At 53.9% G+C, this 13,026-nt stretch overlaps 1 long non-coding RNA gene and 1 pseudogene across 1 annotated transcript; both read right to left on the bottom strand.

The window, feature by feature from the left end:
- Window positions 1-9,222: 9,222 nt before the first annotated feature.
- Window positions 9,223-9,522, bottom strand: LOC140611399 (small nuclear ribonucleoprotein G pseudogene; annotated as a pseudogene).
- Window positions 9,523-9,557: 35 nt separating this feature from the next.
- Window positions 9,558-10,900, bottom strand: LOC140611337 (uncharacterized). The gene is made up of 2 exons (XR_012012603.1): window positions 10,459-10,900; window positions 9,558-9,792 (listed from the first exon to the last, which is right to left on the bottom strand). It is a non-coding gene; the product is annotated as an uncharacterized lncRNA (long non-coding RNA).
- Window positions 10,901-13,026: the final 2,126 nt, after the last annotated feature.

Genomic DNA, 13,026 nt, shown 5'->3' with positions numbered 1-13,026 from the left:
CCCCACACCTCACAGGTCAGTGCCAGCCCTGGTGGGGCTCCTGGCCCTGCCCCAGACCGAAGGCCCCTCCCCAGACCAGAGGCCCCGCCCCTTGGGATGACCATTGGCAGGGGTGAGCTCGGGGGAAGGACCCCAGGGTTGGACACTGGCAAGTGGGGGTTCAGGCTTAGTTCTTTGAGTGATCACAGACAAGTCACCTGCTCTTGAGCCAGTTTCCTCATCTGAGACTCTGGGATACCTCCCCACCACAGCCTTAATTGCCCCCCCATCCCTGGCCTGAATTTGGGTTCTGATTTGCACCTGCTGCTTGGCCTGAGGTTTGCCTGGCCTTCCCTGTCCAGCAGCCGCTGACCCGGTGTCAAGTTCAGAACCTGTCAAACTTAGGGTTCTTTGGGCCCCCCCCAGAGGGGAGATGTACCCACATAGCACAGTCACCCCGGGCCCCCAAAATAGCAGTCTCAGGAAGTGGTAAGTTCCCTGTCATCTGGGTGTTCAGGACACAAAATCCCAGCTTCCGGATCCATGTTCCCAAACCAAGAAGAGTCTAAGGTGTCTATTGCAACAGCAGATGTGAGTAGTTCTACAAAAGGTTTCCCCCGGCAGGCTCGGGAGGACGAGCCACCTCGTGTCCCAGACTCCTACATCTGCAACTGTCTGGAACCTTATCCCTAAAAGAGGTGGATTATCTGGTTCAGATAAATGAAAACCAGAATGGAGCTGGCTTGGGTCATTCAGAATTCAGGGAACTCCCTGAACGCAGAGTGAGGCCCACAGGGTTGAGAGGAGAGTGGCCAAATATTCTTCTAAGATAAAATCCCACCCCTCCCTCAGCCCCTAAGATCTCTCACCCACCTCTCCTTCCAGCTTCCCCTGGATCTCTGACTACTACTCAGGTACCCCAAGCCGACTCCTACCTCAGGACCTTTGTACATGTGGTTCCCTCTGCTGAAAGTTTCTTCCCTATGACCCACTCCTCTCTTACCTCCTAGCCTCATCTTTTCAGGAACACCCCAACTTCCTGGTTAATGGTGCCACTCCTTTTACTCCCTCTCCTATCCCCCTATCCTATTGTCTTTGTAGCCCTTGTCACTCTGAAATTTTTTATTTAGATATTCACTTGTTTGTCTGAAACTTTGAGGGCGGGGCTGGGGCAGGGCTGTGTCCCTGGCTCCAGCACATAGCAGGCATGGGAGGCCTGAGGGGGCTGTTGACTGGTGGGGACTCCTCCCTCCCCAACTCAGGTGTAGACCAAGATTCTGATGGGGGTGGGGGTGTTACTGCCTGACACTTGTTCCCAGGACCGCCTAGAGTCAGTCACCCGTTTGGAGAGTCAAGCATCAGGTCTCTGACTCACCCTCCTTGTCCCCCCACTCCGCCTCTCACATTTTCACGCTGTCTCTTTTGCCCATTCCTTCTGTCAGTCTCTCATTGTCTCTGTCTCTGGCTCACCATCTCTGCATCTCTCTCTGTCATTTCTTTCTCTATCTCTTGCCCACCATCTCTCTTGGCTATCTCTCTGTCTCTCCCGGTCTCTGACTCCTTCCCCATCTCTGTCTCCTTCCCCAGCCTGGCCGGGCCCTGGGGCCACGGGGTGACAGGCAGGCCGGGCACCCTCCGCTTGTTTTCCGCCCTGGCTGGCACGGGGCCCAGCTGGGCTGCTGTTCAGGAATCCTCCAGCTGCCCTGCTCCAGCCACCAGGCACAGCCACTGGCCTCTCCTCCCAGCACATTCTGTCCCGAGCAGGGAGCCCTGGGGGTGGGTGGGGTGGGAGTGGAGGGTTCCTGTCTGCCTGTCGTTACAGGACAGTCTGTCCTAGTGGCCTTGCTCCCCACCCATGCTGCCCCCTGATGCCCCCCCTCCCTACTTTGGGCTTAGATCTTCCTGAATGGGGCCCCTCTATCAGCTCACTCCTACCTCAGGGGCTTTGCACCTGCTGTGCCTCCTACCTGGAGCACCCTCTCCCCAGATATGCCCAAGACCTTCTCCCTGGCAGGCTTCAGATCACAAATCACCTCTTCAGGACATCCTCCCTGTCTCTAGGCCTGAACGCGCCTCAATTCCCCTCCTGTCCCAATGCCTTTTGCTTCCCGATCTTTCCCCTTCCTCAGAGTTCTAGATTTCCTTGTTTGTCAGTATGGTGTCAGTATACCCCAGAGCCCTGCCGTATCCCCAGCCTTGGAGAATATTTCAGAGTTGATGCCATTTCATCCCAAAGCTCCGCTCGGCCTTAGCCACCTCGGCTCCCGCACGCAGCTCCCATCCCTTCAGCCTGGCTGACCAACCCCAGGCCCGGCCTCCTCCTGTCCCTGCGGCCGCCCCAGCTGTTCCCTGCACACACTTCCCGCCACTGTCCCCTGCGCCCCCGACAGGCACAATACCCCAGCCCTGCCGTCTGTCCCAGAGCTTTCCTTCCCCTAGCTGCGCCTTTCCCGATGAGGGGCAGGGTCTCACTGGGCTGCATGTGGGGGCTGCTACGACGTACACACACACACACACACACACACACTCAGAAATGGATGCACACGTGCAGAGACAGAAAGGGGCCAGCCGACACCGGGGCGCACAGCCTAGACCTCGATGAGCACGGACCCACGTGCATGCGCGTGCACACATGCAGAAAGCACGCTGACACCTGTCTGAACAGGTACGACAGTATTGCCCCCCTGGGCACCCCCGGCCCCGGCTGAGGGCTTGCAGGGTGTTCAGATGTGGAGGCCCCCAACTCTGGAGGGAAGCAGGTAAGATGCCCTGCATGTCACAGGGGGTGTAGGACGGGGGCTTGGACCCCACGCCAGGGTGTGCACAGACCTGTCCACACGCACCTCTGCCCTCACTCCCCCGCCTCCCCCCGCCCCCACCGCCTTATTTCTGACATTCGAGGAAGGCCAGGAAAGTCCCCAGAAAGCATCAGGCTGGGCAAGGGGCCCAGGAGGAAGAAGTGACTCGGCCAGTAGCCATCTGTGCCTGCCTGGATGGGAGGCCCCGTGAGGGGCTTGGGGGATTCACAGAGAACAATAGAGGGCTGGGGGGCGGGGACAGGGTCCACAGGGCCTGCTGAGCAGGGTTGGGGGGTTGGGAGGGGACGGATGGGGCATGCCTCAGTGGGTCTCCGGTGCTCTAATACCTCCCCTCTGCGGAGCCCGATTCGCAGGTGGGGAAACAGGCACAGAGAACAGATGACTTGCCCAAGACCCCCCAGCCAGGATGGGGCAGGCAGAGGACCCCTCAGGCCTTGGTAAAGGGCTTTTGGGGGCATCTACTCTCCCCGCCTGTTTCGGTGGGCAAATGGAGCCAAGCCGGGTCCACTTTGTGGCACCACGTGTGGCCATGTGACTGGGTCTGGCCAATTAGAGCCTTTGGTGACCGCAGACTCAGGGATTGGCTCAGAAATAGGCATGTGACTCAGCCAGGGCCAGTCACCCTGGGGGATTGGGGGCCCCTGGAGGTGATAATGCGAGCCATCTTTGCTACCACAAGTTGCCACAAAACAGAGTCCCAAGGTCCTCGTGGTGAAATCCACAGACACCCCCAGCCCTGTGGAGTGAGGGTGGAGCCCGGGGGAAGGATGAGGGCTGGAGGGCCCTGGAAGAGCTTCCAGGAGGAGAAGACACTGGAGTGGGGTTTTGATGGATGAAGAGGAGTTTGCCAAGGAGCTAGAGAAGGGCATCCCAAGCAGAGGGAACAGCCTCTGCAACCACAGCAGGCGAGACAGGGCCAAGTGTGTCCTCAGCCACTCCGGGGGCTCCATGGGGCTGGAGCACAGAGAGGGTTTGGTTATTTGCTCCTAGGTGCCCCCACCAGCCCCTTAAGGAGGAGACCAAATCTTTGCCGGCAGCTTCGTTGGCAACTGATGTTCCTTTGGTGTTTGTAGTGTAGATGGCCTTTCTTTGAGGACCTGGATGAGGAGCCATGGTGAATGGGAGAATTGGCTTCGTGGGACAGGAAAGCCTGGAGCTGGGTGAGGGCAGTCCCGGGAGCCCGGGGAACAGGACCACAGTCCAAGGCAGGAGGAGGCATTTCTCGTCTCCCCATATGTGAGCCCCCCCACCCCTGGGCATTGTGTGCCAGGGGGGACAGGGTGGGGCTCAGGGTCTGCACTCCCAGCACCACCTCTCCCTTCCTGTGTGACCCTGGGATAGTGGCCGTAGGTCTCCAAGCCTCAGTTTGTCATCTGGAGCCTGACTTCACCATGGGATGGGGGCAGTGCCAGGCAGAGAAGCAATCCAAGGTCTGTGGGACTGGCTGGGGTGTGCAGAGCCAGGGGAGGGGGGGCTGGGTCTGTCTAAAACATTCCCTCAGCAGTTCTCGGCCTCTTTGAAAACAGGAAGCCAGCTCTCAGGGGAACCCCCAGCAGCGCTTCCTGAGCCTTCTCATGACGCGTGCTGGGGCGGGGCGGGGGGGTGGGGGGCGGAGTGAGCACACATGCAAGTTTGCAGGCAGCCTGGAGATAAACAGAGCCCACGAGACCGTGCATACACGTTTGCGTGTCAGCCTTGTCTGCAGAGTTGCCCTGAGGCACATGCACACGTGTTGCATGTGCTTGAATGCAGGTTTGCACATCTCGGCCCGCACAGGAAGCAAACGTGGGCTGGTCTGCGAGTCTGGGTCTTGGTGTTGGACACAGGGGTCTACCGGCAGTGGGTACTGGGGGGTGCTGGCAAGAGCTAGCTTGTGCTGGGGTAGCCTGCTCTCCTCTCTTTCCATCTGCCTCTCACTCATCAGCCTCTGGCCCACTTGCTCTTCCTGGAGACTGTTAAATATGTTTTTACCTTAGGGCCTTTGCACCTGCTGTGCCCACTAAGCTACTGGGTCCTCCATTCCTCTCCATCTCTGGGGCCTCAGGATAATGGCCTTGGGCAGGTCACTCTCCCTGCCCCCACTTCCTACTTCTTGACTGTTCCCTTGCCCTTCCTCTGAGTCCTGACTCAGCTCTTTTTTTTTTTTTTTTTTTTTAAACCTGGTTCTTTTTTTTTTTTTTTTTAATTTTTGTTTTATTATCTATGATCGTCACACAGAGAGAGAGAGACAGGCAGAGAGACAGGCAGAGGGAGAAGCAGGCTCCATGCACCAGGAGCCCGACGTGGGATTCGATCCCGGGTCTCCAGGATCACGCCCTGGGCCAAAGGCAGGCGCCAAACCGCTGCGCCACCCAGGGATCCCTCCTGACTCAGCTCTGACCACTTCCCTCTGCATCCTAGGATGTGTGGGCTCCCTCTACAAATCTCAGTTTATTCTCCTGTAAACTGGGGCCAATCTTGGTGGGGTCTCACTAGCGAGAGTCACCCAGAAAGTGGAAAAGGCTGAATTTAAGCCTGGGCTGGCCAGATCCGACAATTCGTAGAGCCTTTGTCCTTGCTCACATCAAGTGAAGAAAATACCTGAATGTCAAGGACAGGCTGGGGTCACTCAGCCACAGGGGTCAGATGGGGCCAAACTGGGGCCTCCTGTATGCCATGTTCCTGGGATGCTTTTCTCCTGCTGGCAAACTTCTACTCATCCTTCAAAACCCCATCCTCAAAAACCCCTTTTCTCCAAGCCAGTCCTGACACCATGGGCTGAGGGTCCTTGGTGTCTGGCCATGCCTGTCCCCTCCAGACAGACAAGGGCTGAGGCCTCTCAGTTGCATAGCCAGGACCACAAGATGCTGCTGACTTTCTGGAACTGGCCAGGTACCTTTGCCATGCCCGATGCCCAGGAGGTGACTCCTGCTGCCATATTGCCCTCAGGATCTGCCAAACTGTGTGATTTAGAAGGGAAGGCAAGACATTTCCACTTGATCCAGAGGCCCGTGTGTTCTGGAAACTCTCCTGCCCAGGCCTGTGGTCTTTCTGACCTTGGGTCACAGCAGCTCCACACAAGCCTGGTTTATCTGTGGAATGGACCAGAGATAGTCCAAGGCTCCAACAGTGTAATGAGGGTTTCGTGCTGGTGTCTCAGTGCTCTAACCCCAGGGAAGCCATGGAGGCTTTGAAACAAGGCTCGGATTCCATCCCTTACACACCCTCCCCAAAGCCCACAAGGTCCTGCATGGCCTGGCCCTCGCAGCCTCTATCACAACCTCAGGCCCTTTGTAGTTGCTGTGCCTTCTGCTCAGATAGTCCTTCCCTCACTCCTCACAAGGCTCCTACCTTCTCCTCCTCATTTTTAAAAAAATATTTTATTATTTATTTATTCATGAGAGACACAGAGAGAGAGAGAGAGAGAGAGAGGCAGAGACACAGGCAGAGGGAGAAGCATGCTCCACGCAGGGAGCCCGATGTGGGACTCAATCCCGGGTCTCCAGGATCACACCCTGGGCCGAAGGCGGCGCTAAACCGCTGAGCCCCCTGGGCCTAAGTTCAAATGTTCCCTCCTCAGAGGCCCCTGAGCCTCCCTGACCAAAGCTGCCCTATTCTCTCAGGCCCTCCCCTGTGCTTCTGGCAATTCATAATTACAACCTATTGGTGGCTTCACGGCCGTCCTCCACCTCCCCTCTGTAATAGGAGCTCCAAAGTTAGGGTGGGGGTTCAGGGTGCAGGGACAGCACCCCTCCCCAAACTGGGAGAGTCTCCCAGCATCATCTCTCACCCTTTCTTTCCAGAATAGGCCTAGAAGCTTCCTCATGCTGGCTACATCGGCCAACAGCATAGACGGGAAGTGCAAGGTGAGGAGAGGAGGTGTCCCCGTGTCCAGGCAGAGCGTGCTCCTCCTCTGCTCCCACAGGCCGGAGCTCCGCCTCACCCTCAGGAAAACATCCAGCTCTTGGGCTCAGAGTTCAAGGTCCTGGCCGTGAGTGGCGGAATCTTTCCTTTTTCCTTGGCCAGATTCTTAGTTACCCTTTGGGTTTCATCTTGGTTGCCCTTCCCAGTATTAAGTGTTGACACAGGACACATCAGCTGTCAGAGTCCAAATACTCGCTGCACCCAGCATGTCAGCACACCAGGCCGCCTGAGACTCTTATAAGGGAAGGGGACGCATTTGTGCAGCATATGAACCTGGTGGACCTTTTAACTCGTTGTTTGCACACTATGTGAACGGTGTGTGCACCACGGGTGACCGGCAGGATGCTGAGTGCAGTACAGAGAACAGGGACCGCCCATGAGCTCAGAGCAGGAGCTGATAAACTTATAAAAAGTCAGATGATAGGGCAGCCCGGGTGGCTCAGAGGTTTGGTGCCACCTTCGGCCCAGGGTGTGATCCTAGAGTCTCAGGATCGAGTCCCACGTTGGGCTCCCTGCGTGGAGCCTGCTTCTCCCTCTGCCTGTGTCTCTGCCTCTCTCTCTCTCTCTCTCTCTCTGTGTGTCTCTCATGAATAAATAAGTAAAATCTTTTAAAAAAAAAGTCAGGGATCCCTGGGTGGCGCAGCGGTTTGGCGCCTGCCTTTGGCCCAGGGCGCGATCCTGGAGACCCGGGATCGGATCCCACGTCGGGCTCCCGGTGCGTGGAGCCTGCTTCTCCCTCTGCCTGTGTCTCTGCCTCTCTCTCTCTCTCTCTGTGACTATCATGAATAAATAAATAAAATCTTTAAAAAAAATAAAAATAAAAATAAAAAAAATAAAAAAAAAGTCAGATGATAAATATTTGAGGCCCTGTGAGCCCTGCAGCCACTCAAGTGCTCCCCTGAAAGCAGCCTTAAGCAATACGCAAATGAGCGGGCATGGCTGTGTCCCCATAAAACCGTATTCGTGAACACTGAAACTAGGGCGCCTGGGTGGCTCAGTTGGTTAAGCATCTGCCTTCGGCTCAGGTCAGGATCTCGGGGTCCTGGGATCGAGCCCCACATCGGGCTCCCTGCTCAGCGGGCTGTCTGCCTCTCCTCCATCTGCCTCTCCTTCAGCTTGTGCTCTCTCTTGTTCTCTCTCTCTCCCTCTCTTTCAAATAAATAAAATCTTTCTTAAAATGAACCCTGAAACTTGAATTTTCATGTAGTTGTCATGTGTCACAAAATATTCTTTTGGAATGTTTCCAATCACCCAAAAGTGTAAAAGCCACTTCTAGGTTGTGGCCAGGGCTGCAGCCTCTGGATGAGGCACTCAGAGGGCAACAGAGAAAGTATCAGGAGTCGCTGTTGATAAAGGGCCGGAACTCTGCTCCAAGGGCTTCCAGGTCAGCCAGCTAAGAATGGGACAGGGGCTGAGACCCCAGCGGTGTCTGACCATTGATGAATGACAGGTCTCAGGGCTCGACGTGTGCAGCGTTAGCACAGAGCAAGTGAGGACGGCTCACGAGGTGTCGGGACCCGCTTTAAGCTACACCCCAGCCCCTGGCTCGAGCACCACACGGACCCAACGGGGCAGTGCTGCCCATTCTCCGAACACTGTTTACCAAGTATCAAGTGACGGGAGCCTGTGGCAGGGTATCGAGTCACAGGGCAGTCACACTGAGACTTGGGCACTGTGACAGCAACTCTAGACACCAGCTGTTTACAGTGACATGGGGCCGGCTGTTTACAGGGGACCAGCTGACCTGCTTCCGGATGCCAGAGTCCAGATGGCCTGTGGGATGGGTTCCTGTGCAGGTGTTTGCCAAAGGCCCTGGGCCTGGGGACCCCTCGAGTGCGACTGCCTCCGGCACAGGGAGTGGGAATGTGGAAAGAACTCTGGGCCCAGGCAAGGCGAGGCTTTTGCTGCCTGAGGACCCCCACGCTCATACCTGCTTTTTGGAGGCAGGAATCAAGCCCTGAAGGTGTGGGGTCCCAGGGTCTGGCTCACATTCTGTCTCGGCTCAATCCTGGCTGTGCCACCTTGTGCCCATCCCTTAACTTATCTGAGCCTCTGCTTCCTTGTCTGTAAAATGGGTATGACAATGGATCAAGGTTCCAGACCAAACACAGGATACCCAGTGAACATTGAATTTCAGAAAACAACAAATACTTTTTCTTTCCTTCTTTCTTTTCTCCCTTCCTTTTTTTTTTTTTTTTTTTTTTTTTGCACTTGACCTGATTTTTTTCCATGACCTGATTTTTATATTGTAGTAAAACAGGTGCTATGGAAAGGGGACAAATGGAAGCAGGTGATTTCTTCTGGTGAGCACACTCATTGCTTTTGTTTGTTTTTGTTTTTTAGGTTTTTATTTACTTATTTGAGAGACAGCCCACAGGCAAGCACAAGGAGGAGGGGCAGAAGCAGACCCCCCCCCCCACCCTGAGCATGGAGCCCCAGTGCAGGGCGAAATCCCCGGACCCTGAGATCATGACCTGAGACAAAGTCAACCACTTAACCGAGACGCCCCTCACACCATTGTTTATACTTGTTCCAAGGCTTCCAACATGATGATACTATTTCCTCATATTACCATTGCTCCGATCTTCTGGAGCCCGTCAGCTGCCATCCCCACAGATTTGTCTATCACAGGATTCCTAAAGGGATCAAACCCCCACGCTATTCCTTGGGCATGTCTGTCACCATTTGATTTCAAACGATGTTTTCTTGTCCATAAATTGTTTCAACTCGAGAGGGTAAGCTTTGCTTATGGAGTCTATTCGGTGAGCTCAAAGATCAAAACCAATACACTTTGAGTATAAGTATATCCCAAACGTTGCATGGGATTGACTTATACTAAAAACCCACAAAAGACAAAAACAAGAAAACAAGATGTTTATTTGTCAAATCTGTCTCTCCTCTGATGACATCTCCCCGACAGGAGGTCGTGAAGGTCCTGAAGGGATCTCAGGCCAGGCACGAAGGGGCCTCATGCATCATGGCACAGATGTTCACCATCCTTGTCTTCCCCAGGACCTCATCACGAGGATGAGCCCAAGTAAGGTCTGGTGATGAGCTCATAAATGCATCACGTGTCTCTGGGGAACAGGGCCTGGGTGACAAGAATGGCACCATTATTCAAGAGTTTCACTAGGAAAAAAAAAAAAAAGAGTTTCACTAGGATGTCAGCAAGAGGTTCTGGGCCACAGGAAGGAAGGAGGGGGGCTCTTCATTCGTAGGATGTCCCCTGCACCTGGATGCCCTGAAGAGCTCAAGGGAGTTGTTGATTGAATATAAGATAATATTTGATAAACAGCTGTTGAATTCAATGTTTGGTTTCATCACCTTTTTTTTTTAATTTAAAGGTTTTATTGATTTGACACAGAGAGAGAAAGCGAGCGAGCGAGTGAGAGAGCACAAGCAGAGAGAGAGAAAGAAGCATTCTAAGCAGGGAGCCCGATGCGGGGCTCCATCCCAGGACCCTGAGATCATGACCTGAGCTGAAGGCAGATGCTTAGCCCACTGAGCCTCTCAGGTGCTCCTGGTTTTTTTTTTTTTTTTTTTTTAAGATTTTATTTATTTATTCAGGAGAGATACACAGAGAGAGAGGCAGAGACACAGGCAGAGGGAGAAGCAGGCTCCATGCAGGGAGCCCGACGCGGGACTTGATCCCGAGGACTCCAGGACCATGCCCTGGGCCGAAGGCAGGGGCTAAACCGCTGAGCCACCCTGGGATCCCCGGTGCCCCTGATTCCATCATTCTTTGTTGAATACTTACTGTATGCAGACACTCCAACCCCATGGGTATTGATGCAGTCATCACCGTAAATGCAGAGTATCAAGTCACAGGGCAAACCTGTCAAAGGGAGACACCTGGTCCCAGGACCTCCTGCATAGGGTCCAGAAGGGCTTTCTGAGGGAGGTGACACTTGACAGAGACCCAGAGGCAGAGCTTTCCAGGTACAAACAGGGAACAGAGAATCCTAGGCAATGGGCACAGCGTGTGCAAAGGTCCTGGGGTGAGAGGGAACATAACGATTTCAGGGCCTGGCTTTGTGCCACCCTCAGCTCCCTTTGAGAATTTGCAAGCTCCAGCAGATAGTCAAGGCTAAGTTTAGGATGGCCAGGTTTGCCTGGCAAGTCAGGCAGGATGTGGTGCCCTCAACCGTCCACAGGAAGAAGGACAAAAGTCTGGGCACATCCTTGGCCAGAGGGCAGGGAGAGAGGGACAAAGCGGGGGGTGCAGGTGAAACGAACAACGAACAACGGCCTCTGCACTGGAACTTCCTGAGCCACCTGCCTACCCAATGCACCCTCCTCTGTCCCATCGCCATGGCTACCTCCCAGGACACAGGGCAGGAAGAACGAGATAAGACCATATGCTGCCAGGTGGAGTCAGGATGCAGACAGAAGAGCTTTGGGGTGCCCATCTGGAACCCTCAGGACTGAGAACCAGGGCTTGGATGGCAACAGTAGCACCCACAGTCATCATAGCTGCTAAGGCCGAAAAGTGCCCAGCTGAGCCTTGCTGGGAGCTCCCTCTCACAGCCACAAAAGCCCCAGCAGGTTGATCTCAGGTGTATCCCCATTTTACTGACAGGAAGACTGAGATTCAGGATGAAGCCCCTGGCCGAGGGCTCGCGGTGACCCCGCGAGCGGGGTGCGGCAACTCTTCATTCAGGCTGCTGTGACAAACACCACAGAATGGAGGGCTTACCCAGCAAACATGTACTTGGCACAGCTCTGGAGGCTGGCAAGTCCCAGGTCAAGGTGTCAGCAGATCTGGTGTCTGGTGAGGGCTGCTTCTGGGTCTGTGGACACCCACCTGCTTACCGCATCCTCACATGGCAGAAAGCAGGGAGAGGAAGCCAGCTGTCCTGTGTCTCCTTCTAAGGGCACTAATCCCATCATGGGGGCCCCCCTCATGACCTAATCATCTCCTAAAGCTTCCCGCCCCCAACACCACCCCACTGGGGATCTGGGCTTCAATTTATGAGTGTTGTGAGGACATAAACATTCCATTATAACAACACCCACCTTTCCTTTTTATTCTCTTTTGGGGCAAGAAGATGGAGGGCCAAGTCCAGGGCTGCAATCGGGGCCATTGGACCCTCTGGGTCATTTGTCTCTGACCTCAGTAGCCCTGGCTATAAAATGAGACTTTGGCCAATTGCCAATATCCATGGGCTGAGCTTCACCCCAGCCTCCTGGGCCTGCGCTGGGCTCAGCCCAGGGGGATCTTGGCAGGAGAGGTCTCTATCGCCTGCCAGTTGAATTTGTAACTCACTGTTTCCAGCTGGTAAAGGCAAATGTGTTCATTCAGTATTTGTTACTTACTGTATACCTGGGGGAGGGGGTCATCTGCAAAGGGGGCCCGATGGAGCTTTCTGGGTAATGGAAATACATATACCCAGATTGATAGTTTCGGGACTGTGTGCCTTTGTCAAAACTCATCCAGCTGTACTCTATTGTATGTGAGTTAGGCCTTAACAGAGCTGACCTTTAAAATAGTTATATGATATTTTATTTTAAGACTGTTGGGGAAAGGCAACATCATAACAAAATCCAAATGCTTTTATACAGTCTTCTGTTCCAGGAACTTGTGTTATTGGCTATAGCGATGGAAGGATGAAAAATGCTCTTGCTATAGAGTCTAGCTGTCCAGATGTGCCTGCTAGTGTTCTTTTTCTCATTTCGAAATAAAACACACCAGTATTTTTTTTTAAGATTTTATTTATTTACTCATGAGAGACACAGAGAAAGGCAGAAACATAGGCAGAGGGAGAGGCAGGCTCCCTGCGGGGAACCCGATGCAGGACACAATTCCAGGACCCCAGGATCATGACCTGAGCCAAAGGCAGACATTCAACCACTGAGCCACCCAGGCGTCCCATATCCATATTTTAAAAAATATTTTATTTATTTGAAAGAGAGCGAGAGAGCACAAGCAGGGCGAGCAGCAGAGGGAGACAGAGGCGGCTCAAGCAGGCTCCCTGCTGAGCAGGGAGACCATTGTGGGGCTCCCTCCCAGGACCCTGAGATCATGATCTGAGCCAAAGGCAGACACTTAACTGACTGAGCCATCCAGGCGCCCCTAATCTGTATTTTATTTTATTTTTTAAATTTTTATTTAAATTCAATTTGCCAATATATAGCAAAACACCCAGTGCTCATCTCATCATGTACCCTCCTTAATGCCACATCTGTATTTTAAATCATGTAAATAGTAACGTGCTGTGTACAAAGCCTATGTGAAATACACACGAGCGTGAGCTTACATAACACAGAAAAGAGATGAAAGCAGCCGAATTAGGAATGTGGGGGAGCTCACAGCCCCATGAGGGAA

The sequence above is a fragment of the Canis lupus genome, chromosome 19, assembly GCF_048164855.1.
Source record: "Canis lupus baileyi chromosome 19, mCanLup2.hap1, whole genome shotgun sequence".
NCBI lineage: Eukaryota > Metazoa > Chordata > Mammalia > Carnivora > Canidae > Canis > Canis lupus.
The sequence above is the reverse complement of the archived record's forward strand: the minus strand, read 5'-3'. Positions and strand labels throughout refer to the sequence as shown.